Below are 27,739 nucleotides of genomic sequence, written 5' to 3'. Positions count from 1 at the left end.
TTATGTATTCCATTTCCGTATTCACGTTTTTCCATTCTGTTGAAATATAGAACATGTCCTATTATTGACCACAAATCACGTTCCGTGGCTCCATTCAAGTCAATGGGTCCGCAAAAAAAACACATGGTGAAATGCATCCGTATGTCTTCCGTATCCGTTCTGTTTTTGCTAAACCATCTATTGAAATTGTTATGCCCAGCCAAATTTTTTCTATGTAATTACTGTATACTGTATGTGCCATACGGAAAAACCGAACGGAAAAACGGAACAGAAACGGAAACACAACGGAAACAAGAAAACGGAACAACGAATCCGTGAAAAACGGACTGCAAAACACTGAAAAAGTCATACGGTCCTGTGAAAGAGGCCTTAGGGCTCATGCACACAGCCGCAGCTATTTTTGCGGTTTGCAAATTGCTGATCCACAATACACGGATACCGGCCGATTGCCTGCCACCATTTTTTTTCACTCCTTCACAAATGTCCTATCCTCGTCCGCAAAACGGTTGCGCTGTCTGCATCTTTTGCGGCCCATTGAGATAAATGGATCAGCATCTGATCGGATGGGAACCAAAACCACGTTTGTGTGTATGAGCTCTTAGGCTTTATGCACACAAGAGCATTTTCAGTCTGCACACGAGTTGCATTTTCTGCAGATCGGATGCGGACCTATTCATTTCAATGAGGCCGCAAAAGATGCAGACAGCGCACCCGTGTGCTGTCCACATCCGTATGTCCGTTCCGCAGCAACGCAAAAAAGATAGAATATGTCCTATTGTTTTTTTTGCGGACAAGCATAGGACATTTCAACAGGATTGGAAAAAAATGGCCGGGATCCGTGTTTTGCAGATCTGTGATTTGCGGACTGCAAAACGGAAATTCCCACGTTTCCTAGTACATTTTCATTAGCACAGATAACGCCACTGCTGGATCCCAAAATCCCTTTGGAAACCTCATCACATCCTTTACCGTTTCCAGCCTGCCCTATGAAAGGACATCACTTCTGAAGCCCGGGGTGAGGGAGGTGCTGTGGACGGGGCCAAAACTATTTTCTCTGGCGCATGCACAATCTCAAACTCAGTTCCTCTGTTCATGCGCTGGAGAGACAAATAGTTCTGGTCCTGTTCACAGCGCCTCTCCAGTCCTGGGCTGCGGAAGTGATGTCCCATCTAGAGCACAGATTGGAAATCTGTTGAAGGATGTGATGCAGGATTTTCTGAAGTGGAACGCCAAAAACAGTAAGGCCTCATGCACTCAACCGTATGTATTTTACGGTACGCAAATAACGGATCCGCAAAAAATACGGATGACATCTGTGTGTATTCCGTATTTTGCGGAACGGAACAGCTGGCCCCTAATAGAACAGTCCTATCCTTGTCCGTAATGGGGACAATAATAGGACATGTTCTATTTTATTGCAGGACGGAAATACGGACATATGGAAACAGAATGCACGTGGAGTACCTTCCGTTTTTTTTTGCAGACCCATTGAAATGAATGGTTTCCCATACGGTACGCAAAAAAATGGAACGGACACGGAAAGAAAATACATTCGTGTGCATGAGGCTTAAGGGAGAGTTCACATCACCATTATTATTCCGTTCTTCTGATCTGTCGGAAGAACAGAAAAAAAAAGACATCCTGTAAAAAATCGGATCCTGCACATCAGTTATGCACATTTCGCACCTTGCAGGACTTTTTTTTTCTATTAAAAAAAAAACAGGTCTAACACAGAAATGGCTAACGGATGCCAAATGTGCATAACTGAGGTACAGGATCCGTTTTTTTTACAGGACATTTCTTTTTTCTTCTGTTCTTCTGACAGATCAGAATGGAAAAATAACGGTGATGCGAACTCTCCCTAAGGGCTCATGCACATGAGCGTGTGTGCCCCGTGCCCATATTGCGGACCACAGTTTATATTACATTGACATGAATGCGTTCACAATCCGCAAGATATGGAGCGGTGTGGAGCGGAGGCAAGGATCGGACGCACAACAAAGCTCTCCCATTAGATTTCGGTCCGTGCCTCCGCACAGCAAAAAAAAATAGAACAAGTCCTATTTTTTTGTGTTGCCGATCGCGGACCGATTCAAGTCAATGGGTCCGCCTTCGCAACTGGCGTGCACACGGACAGTCCGCAGCACGGGTACATGGCACACATGCCCGTGTGCATGAGCCTTTTAACCGACAGGCATGCAATTTGCTGGAGAATATGACACAATATCCAGTTTGTGTACTTGATGGAAGGCTCACCGATATTAGCAATTCTTCTTTAAAGGGAACCTGTCACCTAGAAAACGCATATAAAACCGCCAGCAGGACCTTACTGCAGCCTGTAGCATGATTATACAGTTGTCTGTCTGCGTCTTTTCTGTACAATGCGCCAAAAACTGGAAAAAAAAAGACTTTTATTTAACTGGCCGCGCAATGTAAATAATAGTCTTCTTGAAGTCAAGGGGGCAGCGGCTTTCTCACCTGAAGTCAAGTGTGCCCCGCCCCCTGTCCCGCCCCTTAGCATTTGATTGATAGGATGTCCAATGCCTTCACTACTGGAAGCTCAAAAGTAGTCTTGCGCATGCGCTGTGTCCCAGTGCCACCACACAACCAAAAGATGTTAGGCTAGGGTGTAAGACGATATGTGTGTACATAGATAAAGAACCTAAAAAGTCACACACATATATATATTTAATAATGCTTTATTAGTAGAAAAACACATAAATTATTACATATATGGCGGTTTCAATTAATGGTAAAAAGTGCAGGAGTGTAAAGTGACAAGTGCATGGAGCCAAACAGCCGGTCCAGAAAGTTGGTATATCGGATAGGTAAGATGGTACAACAGGTAAAGAGACGATTGAGAGCAATGCAAGAAGTGGTATGAGTCCCAGTAATACTTGCAAAAAAGCACAACGTCCTAATTACACTACCACGGGTCACTGCTATATAAGTGGGAGGACAATAAGTCCACACTAGTGGTGTGCAGGGCGGTAAGCAATAATTATAAACATCAATGAATCAATGCTAATCCGCCTGCAAACAACAATTTGATAAAACCGACCGTGGTGACCTATACAGACCGGAGAGGATGATGTAGTGGCTCCTTACCCGACGCGCGTTTCGCCTTGCTTCTTCAGGGGGCGTATGGTTTCTCCTGGTAATACACTGGTATAAATACCTGTGTGAATCTAGGCAGTCCCACTCACATCCGGGAGCCTCCCATCAAAATAGCCAATGGGAGCTGATGCCGACCGAGAGTCAATCATACAGGTGTTCGCATTAAGCACCAAACCCGGAAGTGTCGCCCGATCCATCCACTGCGGGGAGAGCATGCGCAGAGCGCTACTACCGGGGAGAAAAAGGAAAAACAGACCTCTGCGCATGCGCGTGATCGTCCGAGCCGAGATGCGTCGACAAGACGTCACACCCCACATCTCGGGGATCTCGCGAGAACACAAGCGCAGTATCAGGTTTCCCCCGTAGTGCGCTATCTATCTAAAAACCTAGCGCATGCGCTGCAGAGACCATCAAGAGTCCATAGTGAAACTATTGTGTAGCGGCAGTCACATGACTCGGAGAGTCACGGCCACACATAAGTGGGTCGGGATGTTAGTCATTCACGAATCATGTGATATACCCGCATGGAGGCCATGTCATAATACATCAATCATAATGCCACATCGACTGGTTAGATAATGCTATATATACACATCCAGTTGGACCAATAGAAACTAAGCATATAATGATGTGGCTAAAAAAGAGAGAGGAGGGGAGGGGGGAAAAAAGAGGGGGAGGTCCCTAATACAAGGCAGGAGTCATCGTATATTCCCATAGTGAGGTGTTGATAGGCATAAAGGGTGTAAGGCGTAGTGGATATACAATCCAATAACACCACACCTGTTGACACAATGTAGTGACATATGAAAATGCAGATTAATAGCAGCATATAAGGTTAAATAAACTGACACAGTTTAACGTGCACAGTGCAAGGATTAGTGCGGGAGTGAAGCGTGAGGGAAGTGACATGCAAGGAGTGAGGCATAAATATTAAATATATACATGACATGTGAATGGACAATATTGGCCCATATCCACAACCTGTAACCCAACAAGAACAGTTCTAGAGAATTTAATAAACAATATTAGGAGTGGGCTGCGAGACCCACAGCCTTGTATGTAATCCTCCAATTAAAGAGTCACCCTCCATACTGGCAGCCCCATGGATTGAGAGTATGACATAAGTCCAACAAGATCAGTTACACCGGAGATGGTAAGAGGAGGAGTGAGAATCCAACGTGGACAGGTTTCAGCTGACAATCTGTCCGAATCCAACGATGCAGAACTTTACTAGCATGGCCAAAAGACATCAACTGATCCACGTAAATCTAAAGTAACAGGTGCTCACATACCTACAGTGAAACCAGGAGAACCAAGCACAATTAATACAAACAGCAGTTAAAACAACATGAAAAACAATAAGTGATAATAATCAAGTTAAAAAATTATAACTGCTAAAAACAGTCGGTACCGAGGGGTACCGGGTCAGAGGAAGAGGCTGCACAGAGATGGATGAAGGAATAATCACCAAAAAGGTGTCAAGGGGGGGGGGGGGGGGGGGGGAAGGGAAGGGAGGGAAGGGGGGGGGGAAAGGGGGAAAGGGGGAACAAGGAGGAGAGGGAAAGAGGAATGCTGCCAAGGAGGAACAGAACGAGGCAAGGCATTCAGAGCGGAGACCAAGTGATCCCAGGGTGCCTCACAGAAAAGGGGCCACCACAGTTCCACTCCGCTGTGAGGTAGTTTTCAAAACCTCAATGCACACAAGAGCCTGCGCATGCGCAACACTACATTCAAGTGCCCGGTAGTGAAGGAATTTTCAGACTTTTGGCGCATTGTACAGAAAAGACGCAGACAACTGTATAATCATGCTACAGGCTGCAGTAAGGCCCTGCTGGCGGTTTAATATGCGTTTTCTAGGTGACAGGTTCCCTTTAATGGCTAATTGCAGAACCTTTAGGCCCCTTTCAGACTAGTGAGTTTTTCGTGCGGGTGCAGTGCGTGATGCGATGGGTCTGTGTACATGAGCGGTTTTTTTCACGCATCACTTGTGCATTGCATGAAAATCGCTGCATGTTCTATATTCTGCGTTTTTCCTGCAACGCAGGCCCCGTAGAAGTGAATGGGGCTTCAGTGAAAACGCATTGCATCCGCAAGCAAGTGCGGATGCGATACGTTTTTCACTGATGGTTGCTAAGAGATGTTGTTTGTAAACCTTCCGTTTTTATCACGCACATGAAAAATGCATCAAAATGCATTGCACCTGCGCGGAAAGAATTGAACAACTGAACGCAATCGCAAAATGGTGCGGGTTTCACTGAGCGCACCCAGAATGCATCCGGACCTAGCCGTCACGCTCGTGTGAAAGGGGCCTAAGCTTCCACATACGACTGCGACTATTGTATGGTTGTGTGATATAAACATGATGTGTCTGTCGCTGTAAACATCTATATGGCGGTACTGTTTATATCGTGACAATAATATAGCAGTAAAATCAATGGAGTGTATTGATTTACATGGTCCTGCAGCTCGCTGGGAAGCCGGCGCAAGGCTCAAAGGTCAGTGGAATAGAGTAATCCGCCAGCTACTTCATGCTTGTTTTATGGCTGTCCTTATCACTAAAGGGCTAAACCTGGGTACTTGGATCAGCCAAACAAGAACATTCCGAAAAAAAAATGATATTCTGTCTCAGAGGCCAGAGATTAACATTAACCCCTTCTACATTAGGCGCACCTGCAGGCTGTGGGAAAACACTTGAATCAATATTTGCTTGTAGAGATAGCCGAGCCAAGTAGCTGTAGGTATACCTGTGCAGGTATTGCAGATAGTACCCATGTAGCAGATCTGACTGTGGCACTCTGTCGCAGGGGTCAGCAACCTTCGGCACTCCTCCTGTTGTCAAACTACAATTCCCAGCATGCTCCATTCATTTCCATGGGAGTTATGAGAAGAGCAGAGCAAGTGTGCATGCTGGGAGTTGTAGTTTCACAACACCTGGCGTGACGAAGGTTGGCTACCCCTGCTCTATGGGGTATTTTATGATTTTACATAGGACTGCACACAAAGCTTCTGAATTATCCTAAAGGGGTATTCCTGTGGAATAAAAAAAACTTGGTCATGGGCTGCAACAAAAAATAAAAAATAGCAGAGCTTCTACTTATCTCACTGATCTCTCACCATTACCTTTCCGATGGAGCCCGGGTCCGGCTGAGCAACACTTCTTGCTAATATCCTGAAGCAGCAGGAAATGCCTGAAAATTGAGCTTAGCCAATAACTGGCTGTGACTGGTCATTGTCTGGGCATGCTGGTCATTGGCTGGTTAATGCCTGTGCATGCTGGTTATTGGGTGGTTGATGCCTGGGCATGCTGGTCATTGGCTGGTAAATCCCTGGGCATGCTGGTCATTGGCTGGTTGATGCCTGGGCATGCTGGTCATTGGCTGGTAAATGCCTGGGCATGCTGGTCATTGGCTGGTAAATGCCTGGGCATGCTGGTCATTGGCTGGTAAATGCCTGGGCATGCTGGTCATTGGCTGGTTAATGCCTGGGCATGCTGGTCATTGTCTGGTTAATGCCTGGGCATGCTGGTCATTGGCTGGTTAATGCCTGGGCATGCTGGTCATTGGCTGGTTAATGCCTGGGCATGCTAGTCATTGGCTGGTTAATGCCTGGGCATGGTGGTCATTGGCTGGTAAATGCCTGGGCATGCTGGTTATTGGCTGGTAAATGCCTGGGCATGCTGGTCATTGGCTGGTTAATGCCTGGGCATGCTGGTCATTGTCTGGTTAATGCCTGGGCATGCTGGTCATTGGCTGGTTAATGCCTGGGCATAATGGTCATTGGCTGGTTAATGCCTGGGCATGCTAGTCATTGGCTGGTTAATGCCTGGGCATGGTGGTCATTGGCTGGTTAATGCCTGGGCATAATGGTCATTGGCTGGTTGATGCCTGGGCATGCTGGTCATTGGCTGGTAAATGCCTGGGAATAATGGTCATTGGCTGGTAAATGCCTGGGCATAATGGTCATTGGCTGGTTAATGCCTGGGAATAATGGTCATTGGTTGATCAGCATTCCGGGTATTTCCTATCATGTTTGAACAGGAGCAGAAAGTGGAGCACAGCTGGGAGCCTGGAACCGTGGGGGATTCGTGTGTATAAACTGTCTTAGTTTTTAAGCTGGAATACCCCTTTTATCATTAGGACAAAGTATGCAGCCCCAAAAGATGACCTATCACCAATCCCCCCCCGAAAAAAGTTAGATATTTACATATTCTAGTTGTCTGTACTGAATATGTGCCCCCAGTTCTCCAGTAATGTTCCCCGAGGTTTCTGACACCACACATGCCAATCTTCTTTGCTAGGAGAGGTTTTTTCCGCTGTGACGTCCTCAGTCACACAGCCCCCTGATGCAGCCTGATCTAGCGGCTTCTTGTGAGACCACGCTGTACCATAGCTTCCAACCGGAGAAAAGAGAAAAAGCCCTTTCTGCAGCCGTTGGGCTTTTTTCTGCGGCCGTGGCTCACTCCGGTCTGAGTAAGACGCTGTTCTGGCGGAAGCTATGGTCCAGGGCGGTCCTGCGAGAAGTCCCAGTTCTAATGAGATCAGTCTGTGTCAGGAGGCTGTGTGACAGAGATTGTCACAGTGGGTAGAAGCCTCCCCTAGCAAAGAAGAGAAGTGACTAGTCTCACCTCTGTCCTCCGTGACTGGCCACTTCAGATTGACGTGTGCGGTGCCAAATATCTCGGGGAACATTACTGCAGAACAGCGGTATGCAAATTCATAAGTGAAAGTATGCCATGCTCGGGTCAAAATGGCCAACTAGATTATATAAATATACACCGCACAAATGTTGGGCCCAATATAGAAATATATGAGGGACAGTACCTGTCACCACCAGACATCTGAGAAGCTCTGACAGACGTTCTTTAGAACCTCCTGCTTGAGGTTCCTTTTGTTTTGCTTTCGTTTTCTCATCTCGTTAGCCTCTCTCAGCTGTCATGTAGTTGCACTGATTGCATCCCTTTAAATCCCTTCCCATACTGCATCACTTTGCGGTTTATACTACTTCCTGGAGTGTGTGCATGCTGGATGCTACTACTGAGTCTTCTACAGATAAGTTTGTTCATTCATTTGGGTTTTCCTGTTTGCTGGATCTTAGGTGACCCTGACTCCCTCCGTATTAAGTGTAGGGAGCCGGTGGTCGTGTCCCCTCACTATTATAGGGTGTTCAGGTTTCATACAGTCGAGGAACGAGGATATGCAATCATCTACCATAGAGATTTTTGCATAGGCTGAGCAGTAAGGGAGAGAGCCAGGTCTGTTACAGGGCTTACCCTCTGGTTCTTTAGTTTTGGATCCAGTCAGTCGGATCTTCATTTAGTGTTTTCTAGTTTCTGTACACCTTCCGTGACAGTACCCCCTAAATCCTGACTTTGGCCTCTGACCCACTTAAGCCAGTACGCCCTGCACTGCTCTGAGGAGGGGCAATCACTCCAAACAGCTGTCTGCAGATGAGGTGCTGGCTTATTTAATATCTGAGACATGTCTCAAGGCCTGTTTAAAGGGTCAAACATTGACTTATAGGATAGCTGCCTTACATCTGGTGGCATTAGAGGCAGCGTTTGTTATGAGATCATTTGCATTTCTTCCCTCCCAGAATTCCAGAGGAGCAAGTATGGCCTATAAGTCTCCTGACACTGACACAAGGCCTCATGCACACGAACGTATTTTCTTTCCGTGGCCGTGCCGTGTTTTTGCAGATTGTATACAGAACTATTCATTTCAATGGGTCAGCAAAAAAAAACTGAAGTTACTCCATGTGCATTCCGTTTCCATATTTCCGTATTTCCGTTCCGCAAAAAAATAGAACATGTCCTATTATTGTCCGCATTACGGACAAGGATAGGACTGTTCTATTAGAGGCCAACTGTTCCGTTCCGCAAAATACGGAATATACACAGACGTCATCTGTATTTTTTGCGGATCCTTTTTTTGCGGACACCAAAATACATATGGTCGTGTGCATGAGGCCTAAGGTACTCTATCCCCAAGGAGAGATTGTACCCCCTAAGTACTGCAGTGTTATGTAACAGTCACTACAGATAACATGGTGATATCTCTGAGTACAGTTAATGTAGTAGATGTTACCTGCAGTCCTATGTAACACCACAGATAGCACAGTGATATCTCTGAGTACAGTTAATGTAGTAGTTTACCTGCAGTCCTATGTAACACCACAGATAGCACAGTGATATCTCCGAGTACAGCTAATGTAGTTGATGTTACCTGCAGTCCTGTGTAACACTGCAGCTAACACAGTGTTTTCTCTGGGTACAGCTAATGTAGTAGATGTTACCTGCAGTCCTATGTAACACTGCAGCTAACACAGTGATATCTCTGGGTACAGTTAATGTAGTAGATGTTACCTGCAGTCCTATGTAATACCACAGATAGCACAGTTATATCTCTGGGTACAGTTAATGTAGTAGATGTTACCTGCAGTCCTATGTAACACTACAGATAGCACAGTGATATCTCTGAGTACAGGTAATGTGGTAGATGTTACCTACAGTCCTATGTAACACTGCAGATAGCACAGTGATATCTGCAGTGTGGTAGCCCTAGACCAGACCAGGAATATCAGCCTATAATGTATTTAGCGATACAAAAAATGTCTTTAATTAGGGCCTCCAGACACAACTTTATATTGTTTTTATTTTTATATTTATAGTTAGTGTACCTTTAATTTGCAGATTACACTCTGCTACATGTATAATGCTGGACATGGTTTGCAACCTGCACATTTGCAGAAATCGGTAAATCCCAGTAGCAGCCTGGCTGTTGTTCAGGGAGGGACACTTGGCACATGAGCTGCTATTCATGTCCCGGGCAATGTTATTAGAGTTCATAAGAAATCTAAGCACAACTTGTACACGGCACCGTCTTTCAGTGAACTTCTTGCTTTTACTCCCATTGGTTTAGTGCTATACAGTGGCGCAGCTGTTGTGCAAGTCCGGGCATACCTGCCGTCCAATAAGACACTATTTGCTGTAGCCATAGTGCTATCACCAGGAAGAAACCAGAGACATGTTCACATACTGTGGTTGACCTTTTGCCATAGAAATAATAATAATAAACTATTTACCCATCATATCTAATACATGTGTCCTTACAAGGTGCCTTCGTATAGACAACTTCACCCTAAAAACTTAGGGGGTCATTTATCAAAACCGTTGTTTTAGGCGCTGTTCTTAAAAAGGCCCTGCGCTGGCGGTGGATCCTCCAAAGTTATAGAGAGGCGCCGGCCTCTTTATAACTTCGCCGGATCCACCACCGCTTCTTAATATACTCCAGGTCCCTTGGTGGCGTAGATTTAGACTATTTTCTACGCCTAAAACAGGCTTAGTATATGATGAATGAGACGGGCCTCTGGACCCATCCCCCCCTTCCTGCCCACTCCCACTTTTTTTAGACCTGGCGTGAGCGGGCAAAAGTCGCAGATTGTGGCACCAGAAATACGCCTAACATAGATGCATTTCTGTTAGTAAATAACCCCCTTAATATTTCATTTTATCTGTAAGTACACTGTCAGAATATTGTGTTACATTCTGAATACAAGTTCTTATGTAATAATTAATATATATCTGTATATAATTATATATAATATATGCAAATATATATATACTGTAAATATGAATTGATATTTATTTATATTATATACATTACTGTATATACAGTATATAATATTGTGCAATTATTTTAGTAGAACTATCAACTGATGGATTTCATTACACGCTGATTATTTGCACTGATTTTCATGCAGAAAATTCACAAGTTAATACAGTTCCAGGTAAGTAAATTCGATTTTCAAAATCTCAAGTAGAAATTTACCTGCGATGCAGATTTTGAAGTCCGCAACACGTCAGTTGTTTATGTGGATTTTCAGAGTAGATTTTATGCTGTGCAATTGGGTCAAACCCCTTGTCAGAATCCGCAACAAAATCTGCAAGTAATCCATGCGGATATTAGTGCAGATTTGGTGTATAAACGAAAAATCTGCACACACTGCTGTGTGCATGTACCCTTTAAAATCTCGTTTTACTTTGCTGGTACTGTATTAGGCCTATTTCACACGGGCGTCGCATGTGAGGGCCGGACAAGATGCGGGTGCGTTGCCGGAAAATGCGTGATTTTTCAGCGCAAGCGGTTTAATGCTGTTTTCATGCGCGTGAGAAAAACCGGCATGTTTGGACCATGTGATGGACCATGTGATGAGTGCTGTGATGTCACCAAAGGTCCTTTTCCTCCCAAGTCCTCAAAGAAGAAGACAAGCAGTGGATAAGGTGAGTTTAATTTTTTATATATTTTTTAACCCCTTCATCCCTAATTTACTATGCATTCTGTATTAAGAATGCTATTATTTTCCCTTATAACCATGGTATAAGGGAAAATAATAAAATCTACACAACACCGATCCCAAACCCGAACTTCTGTGAAAAAGTCCGGGTTCGGGTCTGGGTACCAAACATGCCTATTTTTCTCACGCGCGTGCAAAACGCATTAAAACACTTTGCGCTCGCGCAGAAAAATTGTGCATTTTCCCGCAACGCACCCGGATCTTGTCCGGCACTCATACGCGACGCCCGTGTGAAAGAGGCCTAAGTGTTGTCGTTTTTTTTTTGCTATCTTCTCTTCTTTGCAGACAGTTTCAATCTTTGGAACAAAAGAAATCTGAAATTTGAATTTACCTTTACATTTATTCATTTGTAAATATATAATTTTCATAGCATTTATGTGCGATTACATTTCAAAATATTTGGTTGGGAAATAAAGTTTTAAGGTCAATTCTTTAATTTATATAAATTAGAAAGGCCCTAGGGCTGTATTACACCAGATTTTCTGACCAGTCATTGGTCAGTTGGCCGTTTACACGATCTTTTGTCATACACACCAACTATTGGTCTGGTTGGACAGATATTGGTGAGATAATCTGTTGGTGTAATACAGCCCTTAGAATTCATGCAGGAGCTGTAAAATGGCACCCCTCGAAGTCCATATTATGCCTTACAAAGTCATAATTCGGTATTAGATGAAGTCCCCTAAGGTACGGCCAAAATCGCCATGTAGACATACTCTAATGTTCTGTAGTAAAGAGCCGTTGGGGTTATCTGAGCCTCCATCTCTATGGCTCTACCATATGCCTGTGGCCTTAGTCAGATGGTTTCAGTCCAAATATTTGAGGGCTTCTATATGTTTGTAGTCCTTAAGGCACATTCATGTGACACAGTCTACATGTTTTATGGCTGCAATGTTTGCAAAATTGGGCAAACCCACAGTATTACTACAACATGTGCCTATACTTTTATGAATAAGCGTGGAACATATGTTCTTGATGTATATAACACATGAGCACCAGGTCTGTAATTATTATGTACGGGTGTGAACGAGCTTCAGTGTCATTAACATGGCCAAGTTGCAGATAACATCATATTCCTCAGGGAGGAAGCTTCTGATTACTATGAGTCATTCCAACATTTTGCTCATTTTCATCCCTTCTGTGCAAAGAAAACCAAACTAAGGGCCCTGGAACAAGCACTTATACAACCTCTCCTTCCCGATAATCTGACAGATCATTGGTCCGTGTGAAAGGACCCTTAGAATAAGTACACCTGTTTGGTGTGCGAACAAACCTTAAGGGCTATGTACATGATTGTATTTTATGCACTTTGGACAATTTTTTTTTTTATCAGTTTATTAAAAATATTCAGCCATTTCTGAGTTACAAAGCTTAAAAAGCCTTGTTTGCAAGCTTTGGCTTTCTATTTTCTTTGAATCCCATCAGTTGATGGCTCAATAAAAAGATTTTTAGCCCCAAATTAGTAAAATGAAATTTAAAAAATTGCCCTGAAGATATCTATAGCTTTTAAGGCTACCGTGACATTTTTATTTTTATTTTTTTTGCATTTTATAGCTGTGTTTTTAAGGCAAAAAAAGCCCAAAAAAATCTCCATATGTAAATATTTGGAAATGTTAAATGCAACAAAAAGAGATGTTTTTTTTAAAGTGGAATTTTTGCAGCATGATCTGTGTCTGGTGTTTTTCCCTCACTGTCTGACATTTCTGTCCTACAGACATCCATTGGCTTTTTGCCCTGCTTGAAAAAAAAAAGCAAGTGCCCGTGTTTGTTGTGTTATTTTTTAACGCCATATTTGCATGGCATTGACATTTTTGTACCATTATATTTTGCCCATACTGCTCCATAAAGGAAGTTACGCTACAGGCGAGCACATACTTTCTTATAAATAATGCAAGGCATAAAAAAACAGCATTAAAAAACATCAAGGGCTAAAACAGACTATTTTGGCCCCAAAAAAACCCACATACAACAAAAAACTGTATGTGACAGCACGCTAAGGCTAGGTCTACACAAAGACATGTGTCGCCCGACATTAATGTCGCACAACGATTTTTATGGTAGTCTATGGTGACACACTGCGACATGCTACGACTACGACGCGACAGTCGCAGAAAAAAATCCATCTTGAATGTTTTTTTTACGACTGACGTGTAGCAGTCGCAGAATGTCTCATGTCGCAGTGCGACACCATAGACTACCATTATAAAAATTGTCGCACGACATTGGTGCGACAAATGTCGTAGTGTGGACCTAGCCTAAGGGTACAGACACTTGGTGAGGTTTCCTGATGTAGTTTTGGAGACCAAGGCCAGGATTGAATTGAAAAAGGGAACAGAAGTCTCATCTGTCCTTTATACTTTCTCTCCTTCTATGATCCACTCCTGATTTTGGTTTCCAAAACTGCATCAGAAACCTGACCGTGTGACCGTACCCAAACAGTCCTTCTTCAGCAGAGACGTAGGACAGCCTTTTACCTATAATTCTCTGGTATAGGAACATGCCCGTACAGTACCAGGTCATCGTGTGATGATAGAAGTTCTCTCTCCTGGTGTTCTTTACCCTCCAGCAAGTAGAAGAAATGCAATGTGCACATCTAAACATCTTCTGAGAATTCACACATGGCAGACTAGAAATTTCTGGAACTGTTCCATTTTTTTTTACAGGGCTTGCAGAAATCCACATGCTTTGCAGCCAAAAGAACCCAATTCATATGAATGGAACTAATTTTCAGTAGAAAGGTGGGTAACTCTCAATTTTTCCCCGACCCTGGTTTATTGGGGAGGGTCCACTGATCCCTGGAATAGAGGGAGTGCCGGCAATTTTTATGAGTGAACAGGCAGCCCAGCTTCACTGTTCCTGGGATCGGTAGAAGTTTCGACTCGCAAATGCCCACTGATGACTGATGATCTCTCCATGATATGTTTTTCAGGAGAACAATATTGATGACCTGTCTTTAGGATAGGTCATCAATGTCAGATTGATGGGGGTCCGACTCCCAGCACCCCTGCCAATCAGCAGTTTGAAGAGGCTGTGGTGCTTTGGTGAGCACTGCAGCCTCGTCCTAGACCAGTGACGTAACACTTCTCAGTCACATGGACTATGTGCAGCTCAGGTCCATGGGCAATACCACGCACAGCCACTATACAAAAGGGTCACTCTTGTGGCTTGGGCCCATGGATATGTTTGGCATGGGCGACATGACCTTTCCTGATACATAGGCTGAATATAGTACCCAGACCTGGGGGTACTACAACGTTGTAAATAGTTTTTTTATTGTTTTATAGTGTAATGCTAAGTATTTTGTATTGTATTATATGGCTTTTGTTACCCTTAAGGAGTGGATGGTAATGGTTGAGAGGAACAGGGCTAACCACCATGTTCCTTCCCTTTTGGTAGTAATAGGCTGGTCCTGTTTCCTGCCAGGAGGGAGAATTCCTGCTGAGACACGGAAAGGAGGAGAGGAAGCACACGTCTGAGCTCCTGCTCCTAAAGAGGATGCTCCAAAGTGAATTAAGCCTCATTCACACGTCCGTGTCCGTGCTCAAATCCGTGAGCATGTGGTCAGTGATGCATCCGTGAAGCTGTCCGTGAAGGATCCATGTTGGGTTAGTGTGTCCGTTTTTTGCTGTCCGTGTTGCATCTGTGTTTTTAACTGACACTGAACAGCTGAAAAATTATTTTCAAAGCATCTTTTCTTAATGATCCATGAAACGCAGATGCAACACGGATGGCATCCATGTTGCATCAATGGTTTTCACGGACACATAGACTATAATAGACGTGATGGATCCGTGAACACGGACAAAATAGAGCAGGCATCCGTGCTAAAAACACTGACCCACGGACCGTGGTAAAACACAGATGTCTGAATACACACATTAAAATAAAAGGGGACGTGTGCTGTCCACGGAGAACACGTACAGCACACGTCCGTGAAGCACTGACGTGTGAATGAGGCTTTACAGTTACATAAAGCCTCAAGTAAATCCTTGAGAAGACAGACAGCAGAGTGACCAGCTATATCCAGCATCTAAGACAGTGCTGTAAGGTGAGGGACTATGGCTAAGACACCCATCACCCTGAATATTAATCGGCCAGTACGATCTAAGTGCTAAGTTGCAGCCATCCAACCTGCCTCCATAACCCTTACTGGTGCCAGAGAAGTTTGCCCTTGAAATCTGCTGCTATTGGATGTATTTGAAGTTTTGTTCTACGTTGCACTTAGTAAAAAGACTTGGTTACATTTAATGCTGGCTTCATCCTTCTGTTCTACATGTCCACTGCATCTATTCCCAGGGAGCAATGTCCTGAGGGAGTACACAGTGACACAACACTTCATCATGGCTACTACCAGGGCTGGCCTTAGGTGTTCAGGCGCCCTGTGCGAGCTAACCTTGTGGTGCCCCCCCCCCCCCCCTTACACCTGGTCGCATAAACACACACAAAGAGGAAAAAAATGGCTCTCTGATTTCTGATAATGTAGCAGTGTTACCTGCAATCCTATGTAAAACCACAGATAACACTAGTGCTGATAATGTGGTAGTGTTACCTGCAGTCCTATGTAAAACCACAGATAACACTAGTGCTGATAATGTGGTAGTGTTACCTGCAGTCCTATGTAAAACCACAGATAACACTAGTGTAGATCATGTGGTAGTGTTACCTTAGTCCTTAGTGTGCCTTCCTGTGTGTATCGCACGGACTCCCTGCTGGCGGCGCTGCCTCCTCTTCCTTCTTCTTCCTCCGCACAGAACGTCCTGATGCAGCTGCGTCAAGACATAGGAACAGTGGGCATGGTGATGGTGACACACAGGAAGAGACACACACACACACAGGGACGGACACACACACATACATACGATAAATATGATCACATCACAGTTCCTGCCTGTCTGCTTTGGTAAAGCTGGGCATAGCTGGGCTATGCCAGGCTTTAGCAGAGTGGGCACAGGACAGTGGACACAGGGCATAATATGTATGCAAGCACAGCTGAGCGAGTGCAGGGCAAGCGCCCGCATACACATTACTCCTCCTGCCTGTCATACCCCCCCCAAACCGGGCATTTTGGGGGGCATTAGGGGTTGGATGATGCGGATTGTGCACATAGCCACCAATCATATCCCCCCCCCCCCCCCCCCTCCTAAAGGTAACTGATGTGCTGGGGGAGAGGAATATGATTGGTGGCTATGTGCACACTCAACATCAGCAGCAAGGAGTTAAAGTCCAACCCTTAATGGCCCCCAGGGGGGGGGGGGGGGGGTTGATGTAGTAGCAAGAAAGCACACTGTCCCCCTGTCCTCTATAAGCCCCCCTGAGTCCTCTCTGAGACCCCCTCTCACCCATTGCACACTTTTCCCACTCCAGCACCCCCCCCCCCCAGTCACCATGGCATTGGCACATTTCTCCCTGTCCCCTCCAGATGGGCAGCATCAGCACATCTCTGTCCCGTCCCCCCATCCCCCATGGCACTGTTGGCACATTTCTCATTCTCCAAATAAGCACATACTTGTTCTTGTAGATAGACGACTAGCTCTAGCCTCCTCTAGCGCTGTATGGCTGCCGCCTGCCTCGTGGGCCTTGCTGTGTCTGCTGGGCGCGCTCCGTCTTCTCTCTGGGGGCGGAGCTCAGTGGCAACGTCAAAAGGAAAGACGTGCCTGTGCAGTGCGGCAGCTACGCTCCGTCTCCAGCAGCCACTGGTCAGCCGTCTGCTCTCTTAAAGAGACAGGCAGGCCAGCCAGGCAGCAGAGTGGAGCTCAGAGCGGCCGCGAGCCCCGCCCCCTCCTCACTCCTTCATTCCGGACCGGAGCGCTACCTATGTCACACTGTGTAAGTCGGCCGCCCGCCCGCAGGCCCTGCAGAATAAAGATTTGCGTCACAGCGGGCTGTCGGCCGCCCGGCGCCCCTGTTACTATGGCGCCCTGTGCGGCCGCACAGCCCGCACACCCCAAAGGCCGGCCCTGGCTACTACCACTCCCATCCTTTGCACTGGCTCATCAAGGGCTTGCTGCACAAACTTGACGAAGAATGAGATGTGAACAGGCCCTAAGGACTAGTTAAACAGATGTAGTAGAGTTAACATACATGCTTAACTGGATGCTTTAACCAAACTAGTTGTGTGAGGGCTCATGTACACGACCGCAAGTATTTTTTCGGTCTGCAAAAAAACGGACATGACATGTGGATCCATTGCAACAATGCCTGTCCTATGCGGAATGGATATGCAGACATACAGACACGGAATGCACATGGAGTCATTTCCGTTTTTTCCAAGCCCCATTGACATGAATGGTTCCGCATATGGACCTGTAAAAAAACTGAATGGAAATGGAAAAAAGATACGTTCGTGTGCAGGAGCCCTTAAGCCAACACCTTCCGTTGCTTTTCAGTGGCTTTTCTTACAGCATATGAAGATAAAGATATCAAGTTAAGAAATCTGAGTGTTAACTCTGCTTCATCTGTATGACTTATCAAGTGTCTCCGTAAATAAACTGGACGCAAATGATCCTCACAGTAAGGCCTCATGCACACAGCCATTCCATGCATTGGGGACTGCAATTCGCAGTCCCCAATGCACGGGCAACGTCCGTGCGGCGGCCGGGATGGATCAAGACCCATTCAACTTGAATGGGTCCGTGATCCGTCTGCACAGCAAAAAAATAGAACATGTTCTATTATTTTGCGGTGCGGAGGCACAGACTCTGTAGTGCTTCCGTGCCTGCATTCTGCACTACAGCTCCGGATTGCGGACCCTTTCAAGTGAATGGGTTCGCATCCGTGATGCGGGGAGCACACGGTGGATGCCTGCATATTGTGGACCCGCTGTTTGCGGGCTGCAATACGGCCACGGCCAGGGAGCGGCCGTGCGCAAGAGGCCTAAAGTTGTGGATCCCCTGCCGCCTCCTTGCACTGTTTTGGCACTGTCCATCCCATATGAGGACAGCATTTATGGTGCCTTTATTCTTCTCACAGAACCTGGAGTGCAGCAGCGGAGAATTTGATTTCTCTGTAGTCTTGTGGGTTTATCATTGGACTCATTCCTGCCTGTAACGGGAGCAATTCCAATAAGAACCTACTATTAGGGAATTGCTCATAATACGAGTCCCTGCAATAATATAAAGGCTCCGACTGAAGCTTTGCGACTGTTTACTGCAAACAGAAGCATCATTCACAGAGTCCTCCAAGAAAAGGAGATAATTGTCTTACAGGAATGACTTCCAGCAATGTACTTGTGAGAAGGGAAACGCTCTAAGGCCCCTTGCAGACGAGCGTGTCCGGATTAGGTCTGGATGCGTAGCAAGTACGTTCAGTGAAAATGGCGCGATTTCGCAGGCAATGTCATTCAGTTTAGCCTGCGATCGCGTTCAGTTGTTCAGTTTTTATCGCGCAGGTGCAAAGCGATTTAATGCGTTTTGCACGCGTGTGATAAAAAATTGAATGTATACAAACATAATCTCTTAGCAACCATGCGGGCGCAGCTCCATTCGCTTCTATGGGGCCAGCGTTACACAGAATATAGAACATGCACACAACCGTTGTTTTGCGGTCCGTTTTTCATGGATCTGTTCTTCCGTATCTGAGTTATTTTTTTTCCTCTGATTTAAGTCCTCTTCTGTTCCATTACTCCACAAAACATATCGGTATGGTTTACGTATGCGATCCGTTTTTTTGCGGATCAGAAACGGAAACAGTAACATTAATCACCAAACACATGAGCAATATGGGCTGGGCATAGCATTTCTACAGTATGGATCTGCAAAATACGGATGAAATACGGATGACATACGGATGTGTTTTTTTGCAGACCCATTTTTTGCAGACCCATTGACTTGAATGGGGCTTCGGACCGTGACTTGTGGACAATAATAGGGCATGCACTACTTTTTTGCCGAACAGAATTACGGAAACGGAATGCACACGGAGTACCTTCCGTTGTTTTTGCGGATCCATTGAAGTAAATGGTTCTGCATACGGTCCACAAAAAAACGGAACAGAAGCGAAAAGAAAATACGTTTGTGTGCATGAGCCCTTTCTTGAGGTTTTTGGTGTGGATTTGAATGCGGATTTTCTGCAGATCTCACCCTTAGGCCTCATGCACACAACCTTATTTTTGGTCCACTCATTTCCATGGCCCCACAATGTGATCCGTGTGCTGTCCGCGTCCTTGTGGCCATGCCGCACATTATAGAACCTGTCCTATTCTTGTCCATTTTGCAGGCAAGAATAGGCTTTTTTTTACAGTGGGTCCTGTAAAAATTGCGGAATGCGCACAGACCGCATCCGAATTTTGCAGATCCGCAAATTGCAGACCACAAAATAGATATGGTCTTGTGCAGGAGGCATTACACTGAAAAGGGTGAAATCTGCCCACAAAAAAAAGCGCAAACATAACTGACCGCTGATTTTAAAATTTACAAAGCAGGTTAATTTATTTTTGCATGGAAAAAAAATGAAAGTGTACGTAAGATTTGTCTAATCTGATACACTTTGCTGGTACTGTGCTACGCTGCGGTTGTTCTGCAGGAGAATCCCCACAGAAAAACGTGCGTAATCCGCATAGTGTGCAGGTAGCCTTAGGCCCCTTTCACACGGGCGAGATTTCCGTGCGGGTGCGATGCGTGAGTTGAACGCATTGCACCCGCACTGAATCTGGACCCATTCATTTCTATGGGGCTGTTCACATGAGCGGTGATTTTCACGCATCACTTATGCGTTGCGTGAAAATCGCAGCATGTTCTATATTCTGCGTTTTTCACGTAACGCAGGCCCCATAGAAATGAATGGGGTTGCGTGAAAATCGCAAGCATCCGCAAGCAAGTGCGGATGCGGTGCGATTTTCACGCATGGGTTCTAGGTGACAGTCTATTCACTGTATTATTTTCCCTTATAACATGGTTATAAGGGAAAATAATAGCATTCTGACTACAGAATGCATAGTATAATAGTGCTGGAAGGGTTAAAAAAAATAAAAAAGTTAACTCACCTTATCCCCATGATCGCCTAGTTCCCGGCCGGTCTCTTCTTTAGCTGTGACTAAAGGACCTGTGGTGATGTCAGATCACATGCTCCATCACCATGGTGATGGACCATGTTATTGGAGCATGTGATCTGACATCACCAAAGGTCATTCAGCCCAAGCCCACAGCTAAAGAAGAGACCGACCGGGAACTTACACGATCATGAGGAGAAGGTGAGTTAACGTTTTTATTTTTTTTTAACCCTTCCAGCGCTATTATACTAAGCATTCTGTATTCAGAATGCTATTATTTTCCCTTATAACCATGTTATAAGGGAAAATAATAGAATCTTCAGAACATCAATCCCAAGCCCGAACTTCTGTGAAGAAGTTCGGGTTTGGGTACCAAACATGCGCGATTTTTCTCACGCGAGTGCAAAACGCTTGACAATGTTTTGCACTCGCGCGGAAAAATCGCGGGTGTTTCCGCAACGCACCCGCACATTTTTCCGCAACGCCCGTGTGAAACCAGCCTTATAGGAAATATTCCATACGGTCTCCCCCACCTGTTCCTGGTGTGTGTGAGTTTCCGCTCAGCCATGTCTTAGAATATATACATCCCCAGAGTTTGCTGTAAGTAAATCCATGTGTGTAATGCTTGACTGTAGCCCAATGTGCAGCTGATGATCTGACAGGCAACATTAAAGCTTCCTTCTTTACATCTCAATACATCAGGCAGACTGTCCTCTTGTTCACCTTTCTAAAAGTCCGTCCCTGGGTTGAATTAGGAAGATGTGCACATACTTTAGTAGGAACTTTGCATGCAGAAGAACTTTTCAGTGCATCGACCATATCAATACAACATGTTTCTTACATCACCGGCCGGACATCTTAGATCAATTCCATGATACCCTCTTTGCCTTTAATATACTGTAGGATAGTATATCCTATTTCCAAGGAAATGAAGTTGGCCAGTGTGCGGGACCAGATTTACATGTGAGACTTTGATCTGCAGCCGAGCCAATGCTTTGAGTGTAGCTGAACGTTTACCAGAGAAAGTCAATGGCAATACAACCATGTATTCTCCTATCAGAGCCTATGTGACTATGCAGCTAGCCCCTGAAGAGCCGGCGCAGAGGATGGGAGTCATAGTAGCCCTGATGAAGTGTTGTGTCACGGTGTACATCCTCAGACCATTGCTCCCTGGGGAATCAGAGCAGTGGAAATGTAGTTTGAAGAACGAGGCCAGAAGTGAACATATTACAGTCTCTCTTTTACTAAGTGCAGCACATATGCTTTCGTACATTCAATAGCAACAAATTCTGGCTCCAGTATAGGAGAATGGCGGCAGTTTAGGTGGCTGAAATTTAGCCCTTGTGGGTGTAGATATCCACTATCAGGTCCAGACTTTAGCGTTAACTGGCCTGGTGGTAGTTTGGGTGAAGGGTGTCTGAGTTGTAGTCCCTCACCTTCTAGCAGTGTCTTTGATGCAGGTGTTCAGCTGTTCACTCTGCTGTCTGACTTCTCAAGTATTTCCTAGAGGATGACTTTAGTTGTTCTCTCTGGAGAATCCTTTTTAGGAGCGGGAGCTCTGCAGTGTGCCTCCTCTCCTTCCTAAGGTTACACAGGAACGCCCACTCCTTTCAAGAGCGGAAGAACAGGGTGGTTAGTCCTGTTTCTTCCAACCATTTGCCATGTCCTTAAGGGCTCGTTCACACAAAGATGTGCTGCCCGTTTCCGTATTGCGGACTGCATTTGCAGATCCGCAATACACGGGCATTTCAATGGGTCCGCAAATCCGGAGATGTGGAACGGAAGAATGCTTTCATCACCCTCTGAGCCCAGTAACGCCCCCCTGCAGTGCCTAGGCCGCCTTAGTTTAGAGCCCAAGCACGCCTCCTCGTTATGCAGTATCGTCCCACAGCCTAGTTTAACGGCGCCGCCCCCTCCGCTACGTCAACTGCCTACTGCCTGCGCCTGTGCGATCCAACCGCTCCTGAGGGAAACAGCCTTAAAAGTGTCACTGGGCATGCGCCGAGCCCAGTGACGTCGTCTCATCGCTGTTGCCCCCAGGGGCTATTAGATCGCACAAGCAGTAGGCGGTACTGCGCCGGAGTAAGATTTCAGACGGACGAATTGAAGATTCCAGGTGCGTGGCTCGAATGAATTAGTTGATGTAGCGGAGGAGGCGGCGCCGTTAAACTAGGCTGTGCGACGATACTGCATAACGAGGAGGCGTGCTTGGGCTCTAAACTAAGGCGGTCTAGGCACTGCAGGGGGGCGTTACTGGGCTCAGAGGGTGATGAATAACGCCCTTCTGGGCACCTTCGGGGTTCATTTGCATAATACAAAAATTGCTTTTTTAGCAAAATGAAAGCATGAATATAAGAAAGAAAACCACTGCAGGAGAGAAGGAATTTTATTAAACATGGCAATGGTGACCGCTTAATATGGCCAAACCAGGGGACAGATTCCCTTTAACAAACACAAATGTTCTATGGCCTTACACACAGCCGACATCTGCTTTTTCCTTAGTTATGTAGTGTGTCTTACTCTGTACTAATTTTAAAGTATTGATCCACAATTGAAGAAGCCTTTACAGTCTGGTATAACAGTGTACATCCAGGATAGGAACAGAATACTGCAATCGCCGGATCCGGCATTTACCAGACAATGCGGACTCCTGATGGATTCCATTCACTATAACAGGGCCTGTCGAGGTTCCAGCATGAGTAATGTCATTCCAGTATTTCGTCTTTTTTTGTTGTTGCTGGAAACCTGCCAGAACCTTCTCTGCAGATGTGAACTTAAAGGGGTTTTCCGGGATTACTATTGTTTTTACAGATATATTCATGTAGTTGCGTATTTCATGTACCTCTTGCCCATGATTTTCTCTTTCAGTGTGGACCTAACCTGTTTTCGCCATGTAAACGGATAACTCAGGTTTGTTTCCGTCCTGTATGTAGTGCTTCCTGTTCCTGTATCCAACCAAACCCATGATGCACTTCTCCTTTCTCTACCACAGCTCCAGCACCGCCCCTAACCACGCCCAGCTAGTTTATAGCCCCTCCCATCCAGTTACATAGACACTCCCCTAACAAGGCCTCCAAGTTTCCAGCTCCTCCCACCTAATTGCATAGTCACTGCTTAGATACGCTATGGACATAACATCACAAGAAAGAGCCAAATGGACATGGTCATGTGACCCCAGCCCAGAACGGGAGATAAGAGCAATAAAGGTAAGAGAAATACATTACAGAATGACAGCTGCCTTCATAAATGATGATTTGAAAGGATGGTGATGCAAACTGGAAAACCCCTTTTGAGAGGAACTCTGGACTCTCCCCACCCGTCTCTTTCAGTAAATGCTTGTATTTCCCTTGAAATACCACTTCTGGTGCACCTTCTCTTAGAACTCAGTGTTGTGTCGGGTTCTCCAGTTAAATATATTCATGACTTATCCTTTAGGTAAGGTCATCAGTATCAGATCTGCAAGGGTGTGACACCCGGGAGCCCCACCGATCTGCTGTTAGAAGAGGCCTTGAGTCGCCGCAGCCTCTACCTAGGCCAGTAAAATCACTGTACATTGGTCACATGGTATGTTGGAGCACAGTCCCATTCAAGTCAATGGGGCTGAGCTGCAATACCAAACACTGCCACTATAGGATGTAGGGCGCTGTCCTTGGGAAGCTGACATGAGCCTGCATCGCTCACCAACAAAAATGCTTGACTACTGGTACCGCGCCAGCTTTCTGGATGAATACCACTCTGTCCCTCCCAATTAGGCTTCATGACCGTGGCCATTCCATACCGCAATTTGCTGTCCCCAATGCACGGGCAACATCCGTGCGGCGGACGGGACAGATCGAGACCCATTCAACTTGAATGGGTCCGTGATCCGTCCACCACGCACCTCCCGGATTCAGGACCTATTCAAGTGAAAGGGTCCACATCCATGATGTGGGGTGCACACGGCTGGTGCCCGTGTACTGCGGACCTGCGGTATGTGGGCCGCAATACGGCCGCGTGCATGCGTGCATGAGCCCTTATCCTAAATAAATTCTACACAACATCAGCTTTATTATTTCATGGGAAATACAAGGATTTAGTAGAAGTAAAACAGACAAGCCGACCTACTTAAGGCCTCCTGTACACAAACGTTTTTTTTTAATTTTCCGCTTATGTTCCGTTTTTTGCGTTCCGTATATGGACTGTATACGGAACCATTAATTTCAATGGATCCGCAAAAAAAAAACGGAAGGTACTCTGTATGCCTTCCGTTTGCATATTTCCGTTCTGTTCAAACATAGAACATGTCCTATTCTTGTCCGCATTACGGACAAGGAAAGTACTGTTCTATTAGGGGCCAGCTGTTCCATTCCGCAAAACACGGAATGCACACGGATGTCATCCGTATTTTTTGCGGATCCGTTTTTTACGGACCGCAAAACCATAAGGTCGTGTGCAGGAGGCCTAATAGTGTGCAGGTAATGTGGTATTGCTCTTAGGCTACATGCACACAACCGTATATGTTTTTTGCGGATCCAAAATACAAACAAACGGATGCCATCCGTCTTTCTTGAGGATCCATTTTAACAATGCCTAAAACAGACAAGAATCGGACATGTTCTATTTTTTTTGCAGGGCTACGGAACGGACATACTGATGCGGTCAGCACACAGTGTGCTGTCCGCATTTTTTGCAGACCCATTAAATGAATGGGTCTGCATCCTATCCACAAAAAAAACGGAACGGACAAGGAAACAAACAACGTTCGTGTGCATGAGGCCTTAGATATGTGCCAATCATTGATCACTAGGCGGCTCATCAAACACGTCAGTCTGAATACGTGCCCACGAGAAGCAGTTCTCCTGTCCTGTTTCTGAGATGTGATTCCCTTCTCCGCCTTTACTTCCTAATGACCGAGCACGGTGCCGTCTGACTCTGCCCAGCGTGCAGTAAGCATAGCCCTGCTGACATTTTCACGAGGAGCTCAACCCTGAGGGGGGAGAAGAGAATTATTTTAAGAGGAGAGCTCTTATACTCTGTGCGGCAGCTGGCAGCAGTCTGGTGCGGGGTCCCTCCTTCCTCTGAGATTCCGCCGCTGACACATTACATTCGATTTTCCCATCATCTGCAGGCGCGTCGTCATATAAAAGGGAGGGTTTTTTCTGTGTAAAACAAACTGAGGAAGTCAGTGATCAAGTGAACTCCCTGTCATGTCTCCAGGAACTGGGAGGACCTCTGCCTGCACTGCCGACTGAGGTAATAGGCGAAAACAGAAACTGAGTGTGACTCCTGTCATCTAAGGGGAGAACACGACGAGCAGTCCGTTTCCTAAGAACTCACAGACGATGACAAGAAAACCACAGTGTTTTTCGGAAATCCCGTTTGTGTCATGATTATGTTTTATCTCAAAAGTAAAGCAGCACTCCGCTGGAAAAAAAGCATTACAGTATTGTTTATTGTAATAATGATTATTATTTATTAATAAAGCGCCATTCACTCCATAGCGCTGTACATATGAAAAGGGGTATACGTACATAATACAGACAATAAGCATGAACAGGACGATACAAACTGGTACAGAAGGAGAGAGGGCCCTGCCCGCGAGAACCTGTCAGCGGTCCAGACATCCATGTTTTAGTAAATAATTGTATTTCACATAAAATTTAAACTCTGGAGCTTCTATCCTTTTGACACTATTTTGTACCGTTCAGCTGTTATTCCTACTATAAGTTTATGATTTAGGCGTCTTGCACACAAACGTTTTTTTTTTCCGTTTTCATTCCGTTTTTTTGCGTTCCGTATACGGAACCATTCATTTCAATGGATCCTCAAAAAAATGCAAGGTACTCCGTATGCCTTCCGTTTCCGTATTTCAGTTTTTCCGTTCCATTCAAAGATAGAACATGTCCTATTATTGTCTGCATAACGGACAAGAGTAGTACTGTACTGTTCCGCAAAAAACGGAATGCACATGGACGTCATCCGTATTTTTAGCGGACCGCAAAATACTGAAAAAGCCATACGGTCGTGTGCAAGAGGCCTCACTGCCAACTGGATGTTAGAAGCTGGGGGCGTGGGTCCCTGCACAGTCTGATATTGTCCAGTTAGTGCTGGCAGGGGCAGGGACACCCACTTAGACAAGAGGAATGGTAAGATGCAGATCAATGTATTCAGAAATTTATAGTAGGCATAATAAAGGAACAGCACAAGATACAGGTATAAGAATAGATGCTTCAGAAGTGTAGGTTCACGGGGAATCCAACTAGTTCAGGAGAGGTCTCAGGTCATACATAGGGCTGCCTTCGGTCCTGTATGACTTCCATAACATTCTTCTACACGCAGGGGCGTAGCTAAAGGCTCATGGGCCCTGGTGCAAGAGTTAGACTTGGGCCCCCCTTCCCTCAGTGCTTTGTGTGTCTTCTTATGCAGCACAAGGGTCTTTGGGCCCCCTCAGGCTCCTGGACCCGGTAGCGACTGCTACCTCTGCACCCCCTATAGCTACGCCCCCTCTCTACACGGCCTACTGTACTTTCATGCGCCTCTGGTTTCATACATTGCTTTTAATCCTGTTGGATTCGCATGGATAAAAACCCAACAGGATTGCTTCCGGGGGTGCAGTGGCATGAGGATGAACTGTACAGAGGACTCTGTGCCCTAGGGGCATCCAGGGACATAGAGTCCAGGTGCTTCCCACAGGTCATAAGGAAATCGAGAAGTGCACCTTGTAGGCAAATACATGAATCATAGGTCTGTCCGTGGTTTCTGCATGTCATGAATATAGAGTTAGTAGATTTATATTAATTAACATATTGAGAAAAGCTAGAAAAGAGCTGGTCATACATGGGAAGACGTGCCCCAATCTCACCAGTGTTTCAACATTTCTAACTTAAAGGGGTGGTCTCACTTCAGCAAGTGGCATTTATCATGTAGAGAGAGTTAATACAAGGCACTTACTAATGTATTGTTATTGTCCATATTGCTTCCTTTGTCGACTGGATTCATTTTTACATATTATTATACACTGCTCGTTTCCATGGTTATGACCACCCTGCAATCCAGCAGTGGTGGTCGTTATTGTACACTATAGGAAAAAATGCTGGCCTCTCTGGTGGCTGGAACCGTGGAAGTGTGCATAGGCTGGTGCTTTTTTTCCCTATAGTGTGCAAACACGAGCACCACTGACGGATTGCCAGGAGGTCATAACCATGAAAACTAACAGTGTATAATGTGATGGAAAAATGAATCAAGTCAGCAAAGGAGGCAATATGGAGAATCACAATACATTAGTAAGTGCCTTGTATTAACTTT

The 27,739-nt window shown here is 45.5% G+C and overlaps 1 long non-coding RNA gene across 1 annotated transcript; it reads left to right on the top strand.

Moving 5' to 3' along the window:
• Positions 1-23,324: 23,324 nt before the first annotated feature.
• LOC122939623 lies at positions 23,325-25,910 on the top strand. The gene is made up of 3 exons (XR_006390125.1): positions 23,325-23,365; positions 23,448-23,661; positions 25,652-25,910. It is a non-coding gene; the product is annotated as an uncharacterized LOC122939623 (long non-coding RNA).
• The last annotated feature ends 1,829 nt before the right edge of the window (positions 25,911-27,739 follow it).

This window comes from Bufo gargarizans, chromosome 5 (assembly GCF_014858855.1).
Source record: "Bufo gargarizans isolate SCDJY-AF-19 chromosome 5, ASM1485885v1, whole genome shotgun sequence".
Lineage (NCBI taxonomy): Eukaryota > Metazoa > Chordata > Amphibia > Anura > Bufonidae > Bufo > Bufo gargarizans.
Note: the sequence above shows the minus strand (reverse complement) of the source record. Positions and strands in the feature narration are given on the sequence as shown.